This window comes from Gopherus evgoodei, chromosome 4 (assembly GCF_007399415.2).
Source record: "Gopherus evgoodei ecotype Sinaloan lineage chromosome 4, rGopEvg1_v1.p, whole genome shotgun sequence".
NCBI lineage: Eukaryota > Metazoa > Chordata > Testudines > Testudinidae > Gopherus > Gopherus evgoodei.
Window position 1 is genome coordinate 81465642 of NC_044325.1, and position 22933 is coordinate 81488574.

At 41.4% G+C, this 22933-nt stretch overlaps 1 protein-coding gene across 8 annotated transcripts in view; it reads left to right on the forward strand.

Moving 5' to 3' along the window:
• Positions 1–22933, forward strand: part of LRRC4C (leucine rich repeat containing 4C) — a 900227-nt gene that overhangs the window by 764735 nt on the left and 112559 nt on the right. The gene's annotated exons all lie outside the window — the stretch shown is intronic.

Genomic DNA, 22933 nt, shown 5'->3' on the forward strand with positions numbered 1-22933 from the left:
TTGCTGCAGAAACACAAGTCCAGTGAACGTGAAGGATAGAGACATTTTCAGCTCTTCTGTTTATAAAATGTCAGTGCTTCATACTTTAAGGCTGAGATTCTCAAAGGAGCCTAAATTAGGTGCCCATATCCTTAAAGACTACATGGATAGAACATTCTGTTACTGATGTAACCTACTTATTTTATTTAAAGCTTTGTCATTTACCTCTGAGTGACTACAGTGGAGATCTGGAAGATGGAACAATGGTGCAGAGAGAGAAAGGGGTTAACTTAACACTCTTCCTCTATCATTGCATGAGAGTTTGAAATGGGAAGTGAAGAAATATATTAAATTCTCTAACCTTATTTGCCAAAGGGCATATGTGGTATGCTAGGTTCTTTCCTAACTGTTTGGTGTTTCAAGACTTTACTGTAACTGTAAAGCTGATTGTGAATCCTTATTTGAGGAGCAGGCTCTTAGGCACGAGGTAATATATTATTTGTCTGGAGGTGAGTTTTTATTTTCAATACATCCTTAGGAGAGCTGAGTTTCATTTCAACTGGGACTCTTTACTTCATAGCAACCAAGGAGGTTTGCTTGCTTCATTAGCCTTTCAGACTGTTCACATGTAGTGCCCGCTCCCTTCAGCAGGTAGAACTCTCTTTAAAGCCCATGTGAGGTTTGTATGTACATGAAGTATGGAATTATGGCCAGAATGGTTTTCTCTTTTGGGTTGGAAAAAGTGTGGAGACTCTCATCTTCGAATATTGTTCTTTTTGATATTTTTCTTTCTCTAGTGTGAATCTCATGAAGGGGGAAGCTGCTGGCTTGACAGCCTTGGAGACGAGAGTCGTCTATATGCTAACTACAAAGCCCTGGAGGGAGTACTGGTAGGGGTCTCAGACAAACGAACACGAACTCACAAAACCCAACACAGAACAAGATGAGTTGTTCATTCAACACCTATCTGTAATACATGGAAAGAAAAACTATTTTGATTTGGAGAAATTCAGTTTCGGAGACGTATGCTAGTGGTCTCATGCAGCCAGCATTAAACATTAGCATTCCTATTTTATTTAAGGTAATTTTCTAACACAAAAGGTATGATATCCAACATGAAGTCAACCTATTTTGGCCCTCATTATGATGGCTAACGATGAATTAATCATTCAAATGGCAGTTGTTGGTTGTCTGGGGAGCAGTGATCATGACCTGATTACATTCTAGACCACCAAACACTGGACAGTCCCAAACAGTAAAGTATATACATGGTACTTCAAAAGAGATAATTTCCTGAAGCTGAGATAAATTGTGAGCAAAATTGATTGGGAGGATAAATTTAGACAGAAAAATGAGAATAAAAATTGGGAATTATTTTAAAAGAGTGTATTATGTGGCCAAAATCCTACAATTCCCCAATCAAGGAAGAAGACAACTTTGGCTAATAGCCCATTTTGATTCAGTGGCAAAACAAAGGCAGCAAATAGAAATTTTAAAAAATGTAACCAATGGGAAAGGAGACAATAGAAAGAAATTGATATTATTAGAAGTTATGAAATGCATATCGTTGATAAGGGACGATAAAGACATCAAAAAAATCAGTGCCTGTCAGTTAGGGACAATAAGACAGAGTTTAAAATATATTAGGAACAAAAGAAATCCTAACAATGGTATAGGCACATTACTTGATGTACATAGTAAAACTGCTAATAATGACATGGAAAAGGAACGAGTCTTCACTAAATATTTTTTCTCTATTTGGAAAGAAGTAGAAGAATGTGCTTGTATCATATGAGGATGATGAAGTACTTTTCTGTCCATTAGTAACTGAGAAGAATGTTAGATAACAGTCTGCTAGTATTAAACATTTTTTAAATCAGCAGGCCCAAATAATTTGCACCGGAGAGTCCTAAAAGTCTGAGTCTGAGGAGATTTCTGGCTACATGTTATTTTTGAATAAATCATAATATGCTGAGGAAATTTCAGAAGACTGGAGCGTGCCAGTATTCAGAAAAGGCAAGCTAGGTGACCCGGTTACCTATAAACTGGTTAGCCTGACATAAATCCCAGGCAAAATAATGGATAACTGATATGGGATTAAACAGATGAAGTATTAAATGCCAATGAGCACGATGTTATGGAAAATAGATCTTGTAAAAGAAACCTGATTTAATTATTTGATTAAAATAGAAGTTTGGTTGATAAAAGTAACTACTGCACAGATGTAGTAGATTTTTGTAAGGCATTTGGCTTAGTATTGCAAACATTATGCTTAAAAATAGCATTATATAATATCTATAGAGTACAAATTACATGGATGAAGAAATGACTAACTAGCAGATATCAAAGTAATTGTGAATGAGGCATCATCACTAAATAGGGGCATTTCTAGTAGGATTTCACAGGGATGGATATTCAACACTTCCAACAATGATCTGAAAGTAAATATAAAATCTCTAGTGATACATTTTCTGGGTGACACAAAGATTGGCAGAGTGGGAAATAATGATGAGAACAGGGCAGTCATACAGTGATCTGAATTGTTTGGTGACCTGGGCCCATTCAAACAAAATATGTTTTAATAGTGTCAAATTCAAAGTTACACATCCAGCAACAAGGAATGTAGGCAATACCTACAGAATAGAGGACTGTATCATGGAAAAGAGCAACTCTGAAGAGGATTTACATGCCATCGTGGACAAGCAATTGCACATGAGCTCCCATTGTGATGGCAGAATGGGCTAATACGATCCCTGTATGTATATAGAAGGTGGTAAGACGTAGGAATTGGGAGGTTATTTTACTTCAGTATACAACAGTGGTGAGACCAGTACTGGAATGTTGTGTCCTGATCTGTTGTCCACATTTGAAAAAAGCTGTTCAAAAGGTAGAGAGAGTGCAGAAAAGAACCACAAAAATTATGTTAGAACTGGAGAAAATGCCTTATAGTGAGACATTTCAATAGCTCAATCTGTGTAATTTATCAAAAAGAAGACTGAGAGGTGACTTGATTACAGTATATAAGTACTTCCATGGGGAGAGACTACCAGCTATTAAAGGGCTCTTCAATCTAGCAGAGAAAGGCATAAAAAGAGACAATGGTTGGAAGCCAAAGTCAGGTAAATTCCAAATAGGCCCAGAACCAGATTTTGAAGTATCAAAATCCTACATGAAACAGAATTCCCTTTCTCTGCCCACCTCTGCTTATTTTATACAGATCGCTGAACAATTCTGAGATGATCTGTACAATAATGGTGTCTACCTCTTCCTTCCCAACCTTTAGTAAACAAAATTGATTAGTTTATGGGGGTTTTTTTTGTTTGTTTGCTGTTTTCCTTTTTTTCATATATGTGGGTATGTGTTTTTGGTATTTGTATAAAGAAATTTGTGGGGGAAAACATGTTCTACATGTAGTGGTGACATCTGTGGTCATTCTTCCCTCTTATAGGAGAGAGTTCTGTAGTCTAAATCTAGTTTCCGTGTAAATTCTGTCACCTAAATTCAATATCCTCCCTTAGTGGTTGGCATTTTCATTGTTCCACTTGCATGTAGTTATCATGAGAGGTCATAGGCACAGAGAGAGAAACAACCTCTCGGGTCTCAAGGGCAATCCATTGGAGGTAACTATATTCAGTCACTACTGACTGTGAATTGTTAGCAGGTTCCATATCCTGAGACATCCAGTTTCTGTATCTACTTCCTTTTAGAAAATATTTGCCAAATTTGCAGGTCTAAGGAGATCTCAACTGAAAGTTTCCAGTATACTTTCTCTGCCGGTGATGCTGCAGCAGTAGCAGAGTGGAAAGAGGTATATCATAAAGTGGCAGATGTTGCTTTCTTTTTCATATCACCTTCTTACCCCTATTCACCACCCTCTATCCAAGCAGTATAAATCTACCTTAATTAATACACAATTGTAGTGAAATCTGTAAATAAAATAGTATCGGCTTTGGACACTAAATGTAATACTCTCTTCATTGCTGTTCTTCAGACTGTGAGTGAATAGGATAATGGGATATATTCTTCTTACAGTTTGCCTTCAGGAAATGCTATAGGGGGTACTGAGTCAGTGCATTAGGAGGAGAAATGGCTACATGGTGGGGTAATGCACCCTGTGAGGGGTTTATTGTGCACTAATATACTGCACATTAATGGGTCCAGATGGACCCTGCTGGTGTGCACTAGAGGCTCCCTACGGCTCTTCAATGTAATGCTATTTCAAACGGTACTATATTAAAAGTGCACCAGGGAACATTTATTGTACACAAGCAGGGTCTACCTGGAACAGCTAATATGCAACATGATAGTGCACTTCAGAGATCACACCGTACTAGCATGCATTGCTGCTTCACGTAGACAAGGCCCAGGGCCGGCTCTAAGTTTTTTGTGGCCCCAATCAAAAAAAAAAGTGGCTGTCCCCCCCCCCCGCTTTTTTTAACACGTTTTCAATGTTTTGTTTTGTTTTTGACTATTTAAAATAAAAAAAATGAACACAGAATTTGTAGTTAGTGAAATAAAACAATTTCCTACTAATGTACTTATTTACTCACTGGGCTGGCCAAGGAGTGAGCTGGGCTGTGTCTGCCTGGGCAGAGTTGGGTTGCCTCTGTGCCAGAGGCCTCGGCATAGGCAGGATGTCAGCGCCAATCCCAGGGCTCATGTGGTCCGTGCGGGTCAGACCAAATTACGCTGCTGGTGGGCTACCCAGCCTGGCTGTCACTGCTGATTAGCCAGAGGGGCCTGGAGCTGCATGGGAGACACTGAACAGCTCTGCCTCCTGCCTCTCCTTTCCTGCGAAGCACACCGGGGACTTGGCGCTTCTCTCCGGAGCTGGGCGTTGTAGCCCCATGCCGGCATAAGCAAGCAGGGGGCGTGGGGGGGAGGGGGCTGCCCAGTCCCTCCAGCCAGGGCACAGTCACCTCCTCTCCCCCGGCACCAATCCCAGTCTGAAATGGCTGTAGCAGCCCTGCCCATGGTCCCACATCTTGCTATGCAGCACGGGGAGGGGAGGAGGTTCTGAGAACAGGGCTGCAGCCCAGCTCCTACAGTGCCCTATGGCCCCCGTGGCTGGAGGGGCAGTGGATCCCAGGGAGCCTGGCTTGGGGCAGCCGCAGCAACACTCCAGAGTCCCGGGTGGTCACCCCGCAGCATGGCCGGGGGACAGAGCCAGCCGGGCGGGGGGCACCGAGTGTAGCACTCATGCGGAGAGAGCTGAAGCGGCTGAAGGGTTCGGCTTCCGGGGCCTGGGGCAGAGCAGCCGGTGGCTAATGATCACTGGGCAGCATGCTTAGGTCTCCTGCTCCCCAGGACCCTCGGCGGGCTCGGCCTGCTCAGCAGCACGAGTTCGGCTCAGCCCGGGCTGCCGCTGCCCTCCCCTGTCAGGAGGTGGCACAGGGAGGAGGAGGTGGAGGCAGGGACAAGCTGAGGAGGAGCCCACAGCCACCGCTGGAGGAGCTGCCTGCCCGGTCGCCATGTTCCACCACCACCCCCTGTGCTCTGCAACCAGGACAGGGCCGCGCTACCGGCTCCTGCCTAAGAGGGGCTGGCCACTGCTCGTGGGAGGGTGGCAGGGACATGCTCCCCACTGAGCTGGCTCCCCTTGTCTTGACACACAGCCCTGGCAGCACCTGGTGACAGAACAAAGGGTGGTCAGGATCCAGCCCAGGACACTGCCTCAGGTCAGAGCTAGGGCTCCAGCATTATGCCGCCCTTGGTAATTTACCACCCCAAGCATCTGCTTGTTTTGCTGGTGCCTAGAGCCTCCCTTGACAAGGCCTTACTAGGCATGATTGTCATCATTTACACCTGTACAAATCAGGGCCGCCAAGAGGCTTCAGGGGGCCTGGGGCAAAGCAATTTCGGAGGCCCCTTCCATAAAAAAATTTGCAATACTATAGAATACTATATTCTCATGGGGGCTCCTGCGCAGCCTGCGGCAAATTGCCCCACTTACCCCCCACCCTCTGGGCGGCCCTTATACAAATAGGGTGTCAGATGCTACCAAACCCAAGTAGTAGAATTTTTCACTCATTTGGAACAGGTGGGGACAACTTTATGCAAAGTATAGGAGAATAAAGTCCTTTGTAAAGAAATTAGATTCCTCAGCAGTTCTGCAGGGACTGCTGGTCTTGGCCAAATCAGGAATATTTTGAAATGCAAACATCTAGGTAGGGAAAACATCATGCCTCCAACAAAATTAATGTCTGACAATAGCTTTATATATTTATTTTTCTGCTCTTGTAATTTGGTGGCCTAGAGAAATTGTGTGTAATTACTTTTCCTTTTTAAGTTGTTATTTTTTTCTTGATTATTTCTTTTACTTTTATTCTTTCCACTTCTTTCTCAACTTCCTGCCATAGCCCAGTGTCATTCTCAGATATATCATTTTCAATTTTTTAAAAAATATTCTCTTTAGTGGTTTTGGAGAAACATTCCCATTTTTTCTTAGGATTAGAAAGGATAGATCTAAAGCCTTCTATTGGGGATTTTCATAGGGGCCTAACAGAATTAGGTGCCCAGATCTCACTGGCCTAACTCAAATCTATGGCCTAACTTCCCTAGGGTCTTGGAAATCCTATTAGCTTCTGCATCCAGGATTTTTCTGATTCTCTTTTCATTCCCACCCCCTAAGAATCCATTATCTATTTATAGTTTTCTTTGTGATTTTGTATTGTATTGTATTTCCTTCTTTATATACACCCTTCATTTTATCATAGATACTTATGGCTTTCTTCCACTTGTGAGACTGTGAATATAATAGGGGAATTAATTGTAGCTGAATATTTGTTTCATGTTACTACTAACTCATTAATGTCAGTACCCATTTGAATGTCAAATAAATGAAGCCATAGTCTATTAGTGGAGACTCGACCAGAACACTCTACCTCCACCCATATCTTCTTGCCTTCCCACCCTTGACAGCGATCTAACCTCTTCTCATAATCATTTATACATCTGTGAAGCAGCCAAATGACTGAAGCAGCTTCCAGTATTAATTTAGTTTTATTGGCAAAACTACCTTTAGTTATTCCACTCCTCAGACCTAGAGCTGAGTTCCTCCTGGGTGATGAGTTCTCTGTGATTTCCCATCACTGGTTCGATAGTTGATATTGTAGAGTGACAAGTGTGTGTACTCTAAGGCAGGAGTAATTTTAGGATACAGATGTCCTAAAGAACCCAAGAATCTAGTAGTCTGGTTGCATCTAAACTCCTTATCCAGACTTCCTACAGCATAGTCGATGGATATTGACTATAAAGCCAGCTGTTGAATCTAGTTTGTTCTTCTTGACTGATCTCATGATAACCAGAAGCAAAAGATACACGTATTGCAATTTGTCACATTTTTTTCCTACTTAGTTCTCAGTCTTGCACGCTGAATAAATGTGGTAGGCTACAGAACTCATGTGGACCCATATAGGCTTTGATGGGTCTCTGCAAAGGATTAAGGGTCTGCCATTGCTGGTCACTTTGTAGGATCAGTGCCTGAGGTAGCTCAGTTTCTGACATTTTTCAAATCAAATATGTTAAAAGCTCTCACTTTTCTGTTGCATTTTAATGCATTATCTGAAATCTTAAATGTCTGTGAATGAAAATGAACCATTGCAAACGTACGTACTGAATACACTGCATAAAATATCTAGATAAGTTGTTCCAAGAATATTGCAAGATTTATTTATTCATTTGTTCGTTTATTTTTAAAATCATGAGTAAAACTTATTTTTTCCTACTGTGTTTCCTATCTAATACTGGGCTTACTCACAACTGTAAAGTTAACATTTAAACAGGTGTGTGCCATAGACTGTAAGACTTTAGGGGTAAAGCCCTGCTGTCAGTATACCTGTTAAGTACCATTCATCTAGAAGGTGAAGTATAATAATAGCATCAAAATCCCTCAAAGAACTAAAAAAAATCAAATATTCCATTTTCCTGCTTCTTTAAGAATAGGATCATTGTAGTTCTTGCTGCATGATGCACACTAAGGAAAAGATAAAACACTCAAGTAGTTGCTCTTTTCCATGTTGTCACAGCCCAAGGGCAGCTGCAGAAAGAGGAATACAGATTTCCTTAAGTGTGTTTCTATCCATTTCTGAATCTGCGTATCATGAAAAGCTTTTGCATGATCTAGTAATCCGAAATGCATCAGTATTTGTCTTTACAGACACAAAACATTTGGCTTTATAGACTCATAGACTCATAGACTCTAGGACTGGAAGGGACCTCGAGAGGTCATCGAGTCCAGTCCCCTGCCCTCATGGCAGGACCAAATACTGTCTAGACCATCCCTGATAGACATTTATCTAACCTACTCTTAAATATCTCCAGCGATGGAGATTCCACAACTTCCCTAGGCAATCTATTCCAGTGTTTAACTACCCTGACAGTTAGGAACTTTTTCCTAATGTCCAACCTAAATCTCCCTTGCTGCAGTTTAAGCCCATTGTTTCTTGTTCTATCATTAGAGGCTAACGTGAACAAGTTTTCTCCCTCCTCCTGATGACACCCTTTTAGATACCTGAAAACTGCTATCAGGTCCCCTCTCAGTCTTCTCTTTTCCAAACTAAACAAACCCAATTCCTTCAGCCTTCCTTCATAGGTCATGTTCTCAAGACCTTTAATCATTCTTGTTGCTCTTCTCTGGACCCTCTCCAATTTCTCCACATCTTTCTTGAAATGCGGTGCCCAGAACTGGACACAATACTCCAGTTGAGGCCTAACCAGCGCAGAGTAAAGCGGAAGAATGACTTCTCGTGTCTTGTTTACAACACACCTGTTTATGCATCCCAGAATCACGTTTGCTTTTTTTGCAACAGTATCACACTGTTGACTCATATTAAGCTTGTGGTCCACTATGACCCCTAGATCTCTTTCTGCCATACTTCTTCCTAGACAGTCTCTTCCCATTCTGTATGTGTGAAACTGATTGTTCCTTCCTAAGTGGAGCACTTTGCATTTATCTTTATTGAACTTCATCCTGTTTACCTCAGACCATTTCTCCAACTTGTCCAGATCATTTTGAATTTTGACCCTGTCCTCCAAAGCAGTTGCAATCCCTCCCAGTTTGGTATCATCCGCAAACTTAATAAGCGTACTTTCTATGCCAACATCTAAATCGTTGATGAAGATATTGAACAGAACCGGCCCCAAAACAGACCCCTGCGGAACCCCACTTGTTATACCTTTCCAGCAGGATTGGGAGCCATTAACAACTACTCTCTGAGTACGGTTATCCAGCCAGTTATGCACCCACCTTATAGTAGCCCCATCTAAGTTGTACTTTCCTAGCTTATCTATAAGAATATCATGCGAGACCGTATCAAATGCCTTACTAAAGTCTAGGTATATCACATCCACCGCTTCTCCCTTATCCACAAGGCTCGTTATCCTATCAAAGAACGCTATCAGATTGGTTTGACACGATTTGTTCTTTACAAATCCATGCTGGCTATTCCCTATTACCTTACCACCTTCCAAGTGTTTGCAGATGATGCCTTTGATTACCTGCTCCATTATCTTCCCTGGCACAGAAGTTAAACTAACAGGTCTGTAATTTCCTGGGTTGTTTTTATTTCCCTTTTTATAGATGGGCACTATATTTGCCCCCTTCCAGTCTTCTGGAATCTCCCCCGTCTCCCATGATTTCCCAAAGATAATAGCTAGAGGCTCAGATACCTCTTCTATTAACTCCTTGAGTATTCTAGGATGCATTTCATCAGGCCCTGGTGACTTGCAGGCATCTAACTTTTCTAAGTGATTTTTTACTTGCTCTTTCGTTATTTTCTCTTCTAAACCTACCCTCTTCTCGTAAGCATTCACTATACTAGACATTCCTTCAGACTTCTCAGTGAAGACCGAAACAAAGAAGTCATTAAGCATCTCTGCCATTTCCAAGTCTCCCGTTACTGTTCCCCCCTCCTCATTGAGCAGTGGGCCTACCCTGTCCTTAGTCTTCCTCTTGCTTCTAATGTATTGATAAAAAGTCTTCTTGTTTCCCTTTATTCCCATAGCTAGTTTGAGCTCATTTTGTGCCTTTGCTTGTCTAATCTTGCCTCTGCATTCCTGGGTTATTTGCCTATATTCATCCTTCGTGATCTGACCTAGTTTCCATTTTTTATATGATGCCTTTTTATTTTGTAGGTCCCGCAAGATCTCAAGGGTAAGCCAAGGTGGTCTTTTGCCACATTTTCTATCTTTCCTAACCATCGGAATAACTTGCTTTTGGGCCCTTAATAGCGTCCCTTTGAAAAACTGCCAACTTTCCTCAGTTGTTTTTCCCCTCAGTCTTAATTCCCATGGGACCTTGCCTATCAGCTCTCTGAGCTTACCAAAATCCGCCTTCCTGAAATCCATGGTCTCTATTCTGCTGTACTCCCTTCTACCTTTCCTTAGAATTGCAAATTCTATGAGTTCATGATCACTTTCACCCAAGCTTCCTTCTACTTTCAAATTCTCAACAAGTTCCTCCCTATTAGTTAAGATCAAGTCTAGAACAGCTTCCCCCCTAGTAGCTTTTTCAACTTTCTGAAATAAAAAGTTGTCTGCAATGCAGTCCAGGAACTTATTGGATAGTCTGTGCCCCGCAGTGTTATTTTCCCAACATATATCTGGGTAGTTGAAGTCCCCCATCACCACCAAATCTTGGGCTTTGGATGATTTTGTTAATTGTTTGAAAAAAGCCTCATCCACCTCTTCCGCCTGATTAGGTGGCCTGTAGTAGACTCCCAGCACGACATCACCTGTGTTTTTTACCCCTTTTAGCCTAACCCAGAGACTCTCCACCCTTCTGTCTCCTATGTCCATCTCCACCTCAGACCAAGTGTGTACATTTTTAATATATAAGGCAACACCTCCTCCCTTTTTCCCCTGTCTATCCTTCCTGAGCAAACTATACCCATCCACACCAACATTCCAGTCGTGTGTATTATCCCACCAAGTTTCAGTAATGCCAATAATGTCATAGTTGTATTTATTTATTAGCACTTCCAGTTCTTCCTGCTTATTACCCATACTTCTTGCATTTGTATAAAGGCATCTAAGATACTGGTTTGATCTCGCCTCCCAGCTTTGCCCTGACCCTCCTTCCTCTCTGCCATTATAGCCCGTGCTCCCTCCTGTTACCAACCCATCTCCCAGGTCTTGTTCCCCACTTACCTGTGGGCTTTGCTCACCTGTCCCCGTCGAACCTAGTTTAAAGCCCTCCTTACTAGGTTAGCCAGTCTGTGCGCAAATAAGGCCTTTCCCCGCTTCGAAAGGTGAACGCCATCTGTTCCTAGCAGTCCTTCCTCAAATAGCATCCCGTGGTCGAGGAAGCCAAAGCCCTCCTGGCGACACCATCTTCGCAGCCAGGCATTCACCTCCACGATGCATCTGTTTCTGCCCGGACCCCTACCTTCAACAGGAAGAATCGAAGAGAATACCACCTGCGCTCCAAACTCCTTAACCCGTACTCCCAGAGCCCTGTAGTCACTCTTGATCTGCTCAGCATCACACCTCGCAGTATCATTTGTGCCTACATGGATGAGTAGCATGGGATAGTAGTCAGAAGGCCGGATAATCCTCGACAAAGCCTCTGTAACATCTCGGATACGGGCCCCTGGCAGACAGCATACCTCCCGGGATGAACGGTCAGGGCGACAGATTGGTGTCTCCGTCCCCCTCAGCAGAGAGTCTCCAACCACCACTACCCTACGTTTCTTAGCAGTGGTGGCAGCAGTCCTCCCAGCCTTAGGGGTACGAGGCTTCACCCCCTTAACTACTGGGGGTGATTTCTTCTCTCCTGTATCAAGAAGAGCATAATGGTTATCTTTTACCACAACAGGAGGGTTCGCAGCAGCGGTGGAGCACTGCCTGCTGCTAGAAGTAACCAGCTGGCTGTGTCCGCCCTGAGCCTCCTCCTCCACTGGAGTGTGAAGCATCTCCTCCACTGGAGTGTCAGTAGTCCTGTCAACAGGGACAGCACCATCAGCTGTCTCCACATGGATACTGTCCAGGAATTGCTCATGGGCATGGATGTTCCTCAGCCTGGCCACCTCCTCCTGTAGCTCTCCCACCTGCTGCCTGAGAGATTCCACCAGCAGGCACCTTTCACATTGGATGCCACCCCCAGCCTGGATATCAGTAAGTGGAAATTGCAAATTACAGTCTTTGCAAGCCCACACCAGAATCTGGGTAAAAGCATCCATGCTTTGGTGCTCTGTCTGGCTACAGGCGCAGGTGGAGGAGACAGAAGTAGTGCTAGCACAGGTGTTGCGGGTCCTCCTCACCATTGTAAGCCTCCCTCTGTCAAACTCTCTCAAAGACCTCTCTGCTGTAAAAAGAAAGGTTTTCAATGTGATCAGGTTATGGGTTCAGGGGACCAGTGGGTCACAGATGAGACCGACAAGGGACACCCCCTCCCTTCCTACTCCCCTTCCAAACTTCCTTGCAAAACTCCCTGTTAGCAGCTCCTGTTCGCTAAGCTCCCTGGTCGCTTGTGCGCAGCTTTATAAAGCCCTGGCCTGAGTGAATGCCCCGCCCACTGGTTAAGGTTCAGCCAATTACCAGAGGCTTCTAGCTTTCAAACCTTCCTAGTAGCTCCACCTCCAACTGCCAGCTACAGCACACGGTCCTTCAAACAAACAAACCAAACAGACTGACAAACACAAGCTCAGCACACAGCAAGTAACCCCCAAACACACACACAAACCCAAACACTGCAGACAGTCACTTACCCCACAGATGCTGTAGGTGCTTCTCCTTCACCTGGAGAACTTCCTTGCAAAACTCCCTGTTAGCAGCTCCTGTTCGCTAAGCTCCCTGGTCGCTTGTGCGCAGCTTTATAAAGCCCTGGCCTGAGTGAATGCCCCGCCCACTGGTTAAGGTTCAGCCAATTACCAGAGGCTTCTAGCTTTCAAACCTTCCTAGTAGCTCCACCTCCAACTGCCAGCTACAGCACACGGTCCTTCAAACAAACAAACCAAACAGACTGACAAACACAAGCTCAGCACACAGCAAGTAACCCCCAAACACACACACAAACCCAAACACTGCAGACAGTCACTTACCCCACAGATGCTGTAGGTGCTTCTCCTTCACCTGGAGAACTTCCTTGCAAAACTCCCTGTTAGCAGCTCCTGTTCGCTAAACTTTGGCTTAGTTTATTAAGATGCTACTGTCCTTAACACAAAAATATGGAGTTTATGTTTCATATTGACATAAAAAAATGAAAATATATTTATTTATCTGGATATGCTGTATGTATATGCATAATTTTGAACTAAACCTTTTGAAGAGGATATATACCATGTAAGAAATGGAATTACATTAACAGCTGAATTAGTTTGAGAAAGCAGGCTGCAGCTTCCCAAATGCTGCATTCATTTTCTGTAATGATCTATAATAAAGCAGAGATAAAAGAGATGCATGTAGCTGTTTTAATCAAGACAATATGTTTGGGAACCTAGGAACTAGGAATTCCTAAATCCTAATCCTGGCTCTACCACTGACTTGCTATGTGACCTTGGGCAATTCCTTGCCCCGGGATCTCAAGCATTTTTTGTTTTCTTCTGTAAAATGGGGATACTACTTCTCTATTTCACAGGGTTGCTGTGATGATTAATTAGTTAACATTTGTACATTTTTTGAAAACATACAGTGTACTGCCATATCAAGACTGTCTCTTGGTAGTTAGGAAGGATAGTCTTGTTGCTAAGGCACAGAAGTTTCAGGAAGGTCAGAAAGTTTGGGCTCAGTTCCTGCCTCTGCTACAGTCTGTTCTGTGGGATCATGGGCAAATCATTTAGGCCCAAATTTAATAACCAAGGACTTTGAGTGCCTCAGTTTTTGGCTGCTAGAGATCACATGCATCAGCTAGATAGAAATGAAATCCGAACCAGTGATATAGAGATTTAAAGTGGCCAATTTCACAAAACTGAAAACAATTATGAGCCAAATCAGCTGGGAGGAGGGATTTACTAGATGCCCCAAAAGCCACAGGAGAGAGGCCATATTGGTTAAACAAACAAACAAACAAACACTGGTTTGCAGGCAAGTGAAGGCAGCTATTAAAATAATATATAACAAATGAAGAAAGGGGAAGTGGATAATGATGAATATAAATCACATGATAAGAATTGTACCAAATCACTAAGGGAAGTGTATTAGGAACAAAAATAATCTTAAAAATGATATTGGTCTATTATTATATGGAAATGTTGAAATTTCAATCATAATTCAGAAGAGGCCAGAAGTGTTAAATAAACACATCTGTTCTGTATTTAGGAAAAAAACAGATGCAGTAGTCAGAGCATATGATAACACTCTTTCCATTCCACCAATATCTCAGGAGGATGTTAAACAGCAGCTACTACAATCAAACATTTTTAAATCATCAGGTCCGGATAGCTTACATCCAGGAGTTTTCAAAAAGCTGGCTGAGGAGCTTGCTGGACAATTAATGTTAAATTTCATTAAGTTTTGGAATATTGGGGAATTTCCAGAAGACTGGAAGAAAACTAATGTTGTGTCAGTATTTAAACGGGTAAATGGGATAACCCAGGTAGTTATAGGCCTATCAGTCTCACATCAGTCCCAGGAAAAATAATGGACTGGCTGATATGGGACTCGATTAATAAAGAATTAAAGGAGGGCATCACCGGGCCCGGAGTCCAAAGCATATGCTGCCACATCCAGTCTTTTCAAGGAGGTCTGTTTCTTTAATAGAGGTTAGCAAACAGAGAATAGTCATAACTCAGTTCTTCAGGGCCACCTCTCCTAGGTGTATCTGGCACTCCAGCTCCTGGAAGTCTCTCAGCTGCAGTCAGCTTTGCTCTTTTCCTAGAGCTTCCTTGAGCACCTGGCTCCTTACTCCAGGCACCCACAACAGGAGTTGGCTCTGTTCCAGTGTGATTTTCCTTCCCAGGGCTCAGCCTATTGCAGTCCTTCCTAGCTGCCTACTAGTAGCCCTTTTATAGCCCAGGTGTAGCTCCAGCCCTCTTTGTTTTGATTCAGTTGGTCTGATCCAGGGAAACAAGGTATCCACAGGGACCAGCTACCCTGTGACAGAGGGTAATATATTCAATGCAAACATGGGTTTTGTGGAAAATAGATCTTGTCAAACTAACTTGATTTTTTTATGAGATTACAAGTTTAGTTGATAAAGGTAATAGCATTGATGTAATATACTTAGACTTATTTAAGGAGTTTTATTTGGTACTGCAAGGGATTCTGATTAAGAAACCTAGAATGATATAAAATCAACATGGCATACATTAAATGGATTAAAATCTGGCTGATCTCAAAATGTAACTATAAATGAGGAATCACCACTGAACAGGTGCCTTTCTAGTGTGATCCTGCAGGGATCAGTAGTAGGCCCTATGCTATTTAACGTTTTTATTAATGACCTGGGAAAAAAATTCAAAATCACTGCTGATAAAGCTTGCAGATGAGACAAAAGTTGGGGGAATGGTAAATAATGAAGAGGACAGGTCACTGAGTCAAAGTGATCTGGATTGCTTGAACAACTGGGGCAAGCAAACAATATACATTTTAAAATGGCTAAATGTAAATGTATACTTCTAGGAACAAAGAAGGTCTCCCTCTCTTGGTCTGCAGTAGCAACTGGAGTCAACAATATTTCTCAGGGTATGTCTACACTACCAGCTGGATCAGTGGACAGTGATCGATCCAGCAGGGATTGATTTATCACTAGACTAGACTAGAGATGATAAATTGATCCCTGAGCACTCTCCTGTCAACTCCTGTACTCCAGCTTGGCGAGAAGTGCAGAGTCGATGGGGGAGCGGCATTTACAGTGAGTAGATTTAAGTACATCAACTTCAGCTACGTTATTCATGTAGCTGAAGTTGCGTAACTTAGATTGAGCCACCTTCTCGGTGTAGACCAGATCTCAGTATTGTGTATATTTGCAGCTGTTATGATACTAGTGCACAGAGGGGACAAATGAGCAAAAGACATCTGTGCTGATTTTTTCTGCCGAACAAACTGAAAATACTCAAATAGCGAAATACAATGACCATTAATGCAATGACAGCAAAAGGGGAACAAAACTAGTAAGGAGGTGAATTAAGTCTCTGAAAAGAGGATGACAGCATGAAGTAAAAACAGCCCTATAAGGAGGGTAGCTGAGAGAATCATTTAAGTATTTCCCTGACTTTCCCTGGCTAAGCTTAACATTATTCAGCTAGCGTTCTTGGTGAAGGGTTAAAACTTGCAAAATATGGCCCTAAGCCTGCCAAATTTCTGAGCAAGTGGATTCCTGTGTTGGTATGGAGCCTCATGGAAGACAAGGGACTCTGTACTGGCCAAATGCTCCACCTAGAAAGCTCAACTTTGAGTGGTTTCAATAGCTTCAATGGGATTACGTATGAGAGTAAAGTTATGCATATGCTAAGTGTTTGCAGATCAGAGCCTATAAATATAATGGGCTGCACATTTGGGAAGAGGAAAGTAGGGTGTTTGTTTAAAGTATCTACTGCATTTTTCCAATGTGGAATGTGTTTCTCTTTGCTTTATAAATTGCTTTTAAAGGGAATCAGATAGTTCCTCTATGGACAGGATATCTCCACTGTAGGAAAATAGCAGGGAGGTATTCCTTTTGATTTATCTGCCAAAGCACCAGATTCCATAAACCATTTTGTGGGGGAGGGAATAGAAGTCTCCACATTTTACTCAGCTGGTTCTCTCTGGCATTTGAAGCATTGGGTAATACTGTAGCTAGCTGCAGTGAAAACTGTTATTCAGAGGAAATCTGTTATAAAATGATTGGCTTTTTTTTCTTGCTTTGTTTTGTTTTTTCGCAATGTAGCACTTCTTAGATTTTTTTTTCAGAAGTTATGCATCAGTGATTATGATTTTCCTGATTTCATATTTTTTATTTTAAAGGATAAATGATAAAAGGAAAATCATAGTGATCTATTAGGCTGGAGGGAACAGTGCTCGAGTGCTAATCACTGAGGATTGAGAGTCAGGATTCATAGGATTTTATTCCTAGTTTGGCCTATGATTCATTGCATGGTCTTGAACAAGTCATTTAACCTCTTTTGTACTTCAGTTTATCTCTTTGTAATATGAAAATAATCATACGGTATTTATAAACCCTGTGCCAGATCCTGCACACCGTACACAACCAAACCTGCCCTTGAAGTGCAGGTGTTCATAAAGGGTTCGGAAGCTAAGTTAATTCATGATTGCATGGTACTTTGCAATCCTAGAATGAAAGGCATATAAATGCAATAATTACATTCACTGTCACCATATATAATACATAACACTTCAACGTGGAGTAACAGAGACAAAAGAGCATGCATATTCTGTGCATATTATTGAAATATTTTATTAGTTATACAGTTCTAGAAGCAGAGGCCATTTCTTCCTTCTTATGCCTTCATACTAGCAAATTCTTTTTTTTTCTAAATTTGCCAGCATTTTCATTCTACTCCTAACCACTTCTTAATATTCAGACTTTTAACAAGTGAATTTTGTTTTCATGACTTATTTTGCCTGAGACATAAACTGAATTAAAAAAAAAATCTAGGTTACAAGCCTGAGAGTTCTTACTCATGAGTGCTTAAACACATGAGCATGGAACCCTAACTTGTGCACGTAGTCCATTGATTTCCATGGACCACCTTGATGAGTAAGAAGTATTTGCACGCATTAAGAATTTGTAGGATCAGGCCCCTGCACTTTCTGGGCTGGATGTAATATTGATTTATATCTAATTTACTTTGTACAACGGAATGATTAAAAAGGTGCCTTAACTCTGTTTTCGTTGGACAATGTGGAATTTTTAACCATATTCCTAAATGCTGCAGTAGCTTGTGAACTTTAAAAGTGACTAGTTCTATTTGCCGTAATCTACAACTTTCGTGTTTCTGTGGGAGGCATGACTGGTTGTTATATTCAGTCCATGCACCACTGCCGGATGGAAGAATTTTAAATCATCTCAGGACTATATAGATTTCCTCTGTTGACTGAATGAGTGGAGCTGATCACTTTAGCTCACTTTAGGAGAAGGTCATGAGTGATTGATCCTTGATGATGTAGGCAGCTGACTCATGAATGGTGGTATCTCTCTGTAAGTGGCTAGGGAGAGTTTAGCTCCATTAATGATCAGGGATCTGATTCTGCAAATTTTTCCTCAGATGAATTGTACTTACTCATATTAGTCCTTGCTTTGATTTTTTTAAGAATATGCTTATCTGGTGCTCTAGGCCACTGGTGGGCAACCTGCAGCCCATGGGCCGCACGTGGCCCGTCAGGGTAATCCGCTGGTGGGCTGGCCAACCGCCACAGGTTGCCCACCACTGCTCCAGATGCATGTACTGATAGTGATAAAAAACATCATCATTTTGGACTGATGCTCAATAATCAATCATAAACTCTCTGAAAACATATCAGCTGTCCTCAACATACACACACTCACCAGCCACCTCTACCTAAGTAGGCTTTTCAATGTGACCCAAAGATCAATAGACTCAGACTCCAAGGCAAGAAGTGAAATTCACAGTTGAAGGTATCTAACCATGAGCATCCTGCCTCTTGCAACCTTGTATTTGAACCAAAGGGGCTGGTGATAGCTTGACCGACAAATGATGTCAACTACCCTGCTACTAACATAAGGCTTTGGGGGATCAGTTCCTAGGAGAATATGTTTCATTTAGGACTGGACTGCTTCTATTTCAATCAATGTTTTTATCCTGATCCTGCACCCTTGACTTATCCAAAACACCTGTTAAAATAAGTGTACTCAATAAAATGAAATTAAATAGGAATTTTGGGAACACAAGGAATGCAGCATTGGGACAGAATGAGTACAAAAACATCTAAGTTGAGTGTGCTGGTTTTCTCTTTTATTTTACTGTACCATCTATGGAAGTAACCTGTCAGCACAATTAAGACACCTACATCAATATCACCAACTTCCTTACATTTGCTTGGTACATTCAGTATCTTTTCAGAAATTGTATTTAATATACAGAAGTGTCTTTTTGTTCAGGAAGGTCTTTTGAATGGCTTTTAAGAATTCATTAATTGCTTATTGCTCTCAGAATTATTCTGTGGGGTTGACTACTCCTGATATTTGTCTCTGCTGCTTTGAAAGTCTAGGGTGAAATTCACCTCTGCTTAGAGGGCTGCTTAGAGGGCTAATCAAGGTGCCAGCATCACTCGAACCTCACTACGCCCAATGTTAAGGATTTCAGTGGTATGGAGGGGCCTCTGCCGTTAACCAAATTATAAAGAAGTTGTTCATGCACTGAGTTGATCTGCCACATTGCAGACAGTACATTGTTGTGGTGAGTTTTCCAGTCAGCTACTCCCACTGGGACATATTTATCTGACAGACGTGTGTGTTAGACAAAGAAATACCTGTAAAATCTCCAGCTGATGGAGAGAACAAGATATTGGAGGGTTTTAGGTAACATATTTACCTTATATAAAATTCCTCAAACATATAACTGCCCATCTTTTGGCATTTACACACCCTCATTACCAGTGCAAAAAGCAAGAAGATGTTTATCTCTTCAAGAACCATGGACTCATTTCAATTCCCTGGAGATACAGTAGTATGTGTTCAGTGCCAGGCAAATGCGGCACTAATGATTTAGATTCTCTCTCTCCACCCCCAACCCCATCCTACCGGGTATATGAAAATAATCACACTGCAATGCTATGAAATCACTGTCCTGACGCTTCTCCAAAACTCTGCCCATGGAAATAACATGTAACTGGTGTCCCACTGATTTGTAACGTTGTGGCCAAAATTGTCATTGCGTTGCCTAGTACTTCATACCTGGCAAGAGTCAGACTGTGCCAGCAATATATACAGTACAATAGCTTTTCTAAAGATAGGAGCAATAAGAGAATGTGCTTTGGAACAAGGGCTCCCAAGCAGTATGCAAACTAATGGAAAGTGGCTGCACTAATTAAATGAAACATCACTATTTAAGTGTGATTGGCAGAAACAACAAATAGTCTGCAGCATCTGTCTTCTGTAGATGAAAGTGGGTTTCTCTTGTGACAGGGAAAATATAGCATGGTATTAGGGAACATATCTTTTAAAAGGTCAATGCCAAAATAAAAATCATACATTTTAAAAATGCCCTCAACTGTGGTACTGTCAACACCTGAGATTAAAACTGAAATAATTGTAAAAATCTAATTTTCACAGAGGAAAAAAAAAAGGCACTTTGCTCAATATGGACAATAAAACCAGACTGGTCAGTTTAAATCATATCTAATTAGTTTCACTTTCTGGTTTTGAAGCAGCATAATAAAACTGTTGTTTCATAACCCAGCATGAGGATGTTTAATTCCAGAAGAAAATACTGGCTCTGAAATTTAAAAATACCATGAAAACATTTCTGTTCATGGTAGGTTTAGTTAAAAACTTAAATATAAATAAATAACAAATCTTACAGTTTTGGCATCCCCTGGGTTGCTTGCATCCCATTCATTTGCATTCCAGCTGTTTATTATGATGGATTTAAAAGTCTTACCTCTAGTAGTAGTAACCTAATATTTGTGTGTTTGAGAATAAGCAGCTGACCAATTTGATTCAGAGTCCATCACTTGTAAAATTGTGGTCCAGCAGTCTAAATTTTTATTGTAAATCTGTTGGGGTAGGCTGAGGGGGGTTCTAGCCCTTTCAATTGCAAAGGAAACCTTGGAAAAAATGCACCAAGTATAAACAATGTTTTCCAGAGTCTGCAGGCAGCTTGAAAAATAGCTGTTGGAGATGTGATTTGTCCATTTCATTTCAATGAGATATTGACTCTGAAGTCTAATGATGAGAATTACAACTAGTTATAGCTGACTATCTCATTGCTAATCATTTTGGCAGAAGCCTCCAGCTAATGTACATATCTCACCATTCCAAACCACTTCTCAGGTCTTTTTCAAGTATCAAAAGCCCAACCTAAATATTTCTGTATAGTTTGTTTATTATTAATACAGGTATATTTGGTAGTAAGCACTGAAAATATAGGAGTGGTGTAAAATAAAATTGATTTCTTTTAAATAGACACAGTACACTGATTACCTTATTCAATATCATTTTTATTTACTTAAAAAAAATCTAGATTTTAATTTAAATTAAACCACATAATTTCCATTCTGCCATAGCAGAGCATTAGGGTGACCAGATGTCCCTTTTTTAAAGGGACAATCCCATTTTTTTGGACTTTTTCTTATATAGGCACCTATTACTCCCCCCCCCCCCACTCCCTGTCACATTTTTTTACAGTTGTTATCTGATCACCCTACAGATCATCAAAGAACCCAGGAAATTTTCAGCAGAATTTAGACCCAGCTTGCCTTAGAGCCTCAGCTGTAATCAATGGCTATGCTATAGGCAGCTATAACTAAGATAGAAAGTTCGAGAGGAATGAGCATGAGCAAAAGGGAAGGTGAATGAGAAATAGAAGAAAACAGAAAAGCAGAGAAATGGAGGAGAAATCTTTCCCAGCTGCTTGGTCTCTGTGGTGATGTAACTGACTCCTCAGCCAGAATATAGCGTTCAGAACCCTTTTCCTATGCTTCTGTATCTCTCTTATTTAAAGAGATTACTATCTAGCTAAGGCATGTGCTCTCTAGAATGTTCCATGACTTGGTTTCAGCAAGTCCTAATGGTTTTACCATCTCAGATACAAAAAGAGGGTTCAGTAATACCCCAAAGCTATAGCTTACAATTTAAATAAGGTTAATTGAGAGTTATGATGTTTGGAAAAAAAAAAAGGGGGGTGGATTTTTCACTACACAAATTGTAGATTTTGAGGGGATTGGGAGGGAATGTGATCAGGGAAACAAGAATCCTAGTTGATTCTATATAATTCTGTATAATTATCAGCTGTCTGTCAGAGTATTTCTGATCCATGAGAACAAGGTTTGGACTGTAAGAAGACCAGAGGTGACACAGCCAGTCTAGTCATTCAGAGGCATCTTTCAGTTTTGCATTTATTTCTCCATAAAGCTAAGTTCTAGTAAAAGCCTAAAAACAAAGCACAATTGTATACCAGAATCTGTATGGGAGTGGGGATGGGGATGGGGATGAATAATCCTACCCCAGCTCTGCTGGTTGACCTCTGTCCCACATAGTCACATACCCACATAGTCTCTCTGCCTATGGGATGTAGCAGAGGTTGTGGTCCATGAGTCCCTGCACAAAGCTTTGGACATGGATATGTGTAATCCATGCATAGAGCCACTGGCCATATCTTTGCTTAATGTGAGACCCAAGAAAGAACCACTATGCAGTAGCACTTTGCAATATGAGTATTGGAGTTCTGTACATCCTCTCTGCAATCTGTCACTTCACCACCTGCAGCAGAATAGCACTGATTCCGCTGCACTTCAGGACTTGTGTTCTCAGCAGCATTTGGCTGATACAGAGTTTAACACTCATGAAACATGCTGCTCTGACAGTGCTGAAGACACTTTGTCCATAGTACATATGCAGCACAAGCAATAACCAGGCTGTGCCTTGTGTGCTATGCCTCCGAAGAAGCACAGCATAGAATCAGACTGAAAGAGTTTTAGTGACATTAGCATGGGGCATCCTGCAAACTTTAGCCAAGCTAGCGTCAATTAATATGGGAGAAGTTATTATGTATCCTGATCAAAACCAAAAAGCAAGGTCTCAAAAGAAGTTAGTATCTGGGTGGGGAGATTGAACTCCAATATACCATATTAGTGCACTGGGGCCAATACAATTGATTCTAACTTTGGAGAGTTTTGATTAGTAATTTCTTTACCTCAGTTACTCCTCATCCATTATAGAATGCCATAATCTAATGCCCTTATGTGTAATAGCTGAGGACATAGTCTAAAATATTCAAACTTGAGTGATATGAGTTAGACAACTAAATCCATATGTAAGTAACTAAACAAAAAAGGCCTGATTTTTCAAAGATTTGGGACACCTGCAGCTCTCATTGATTTCAGCTGACTTCAACTT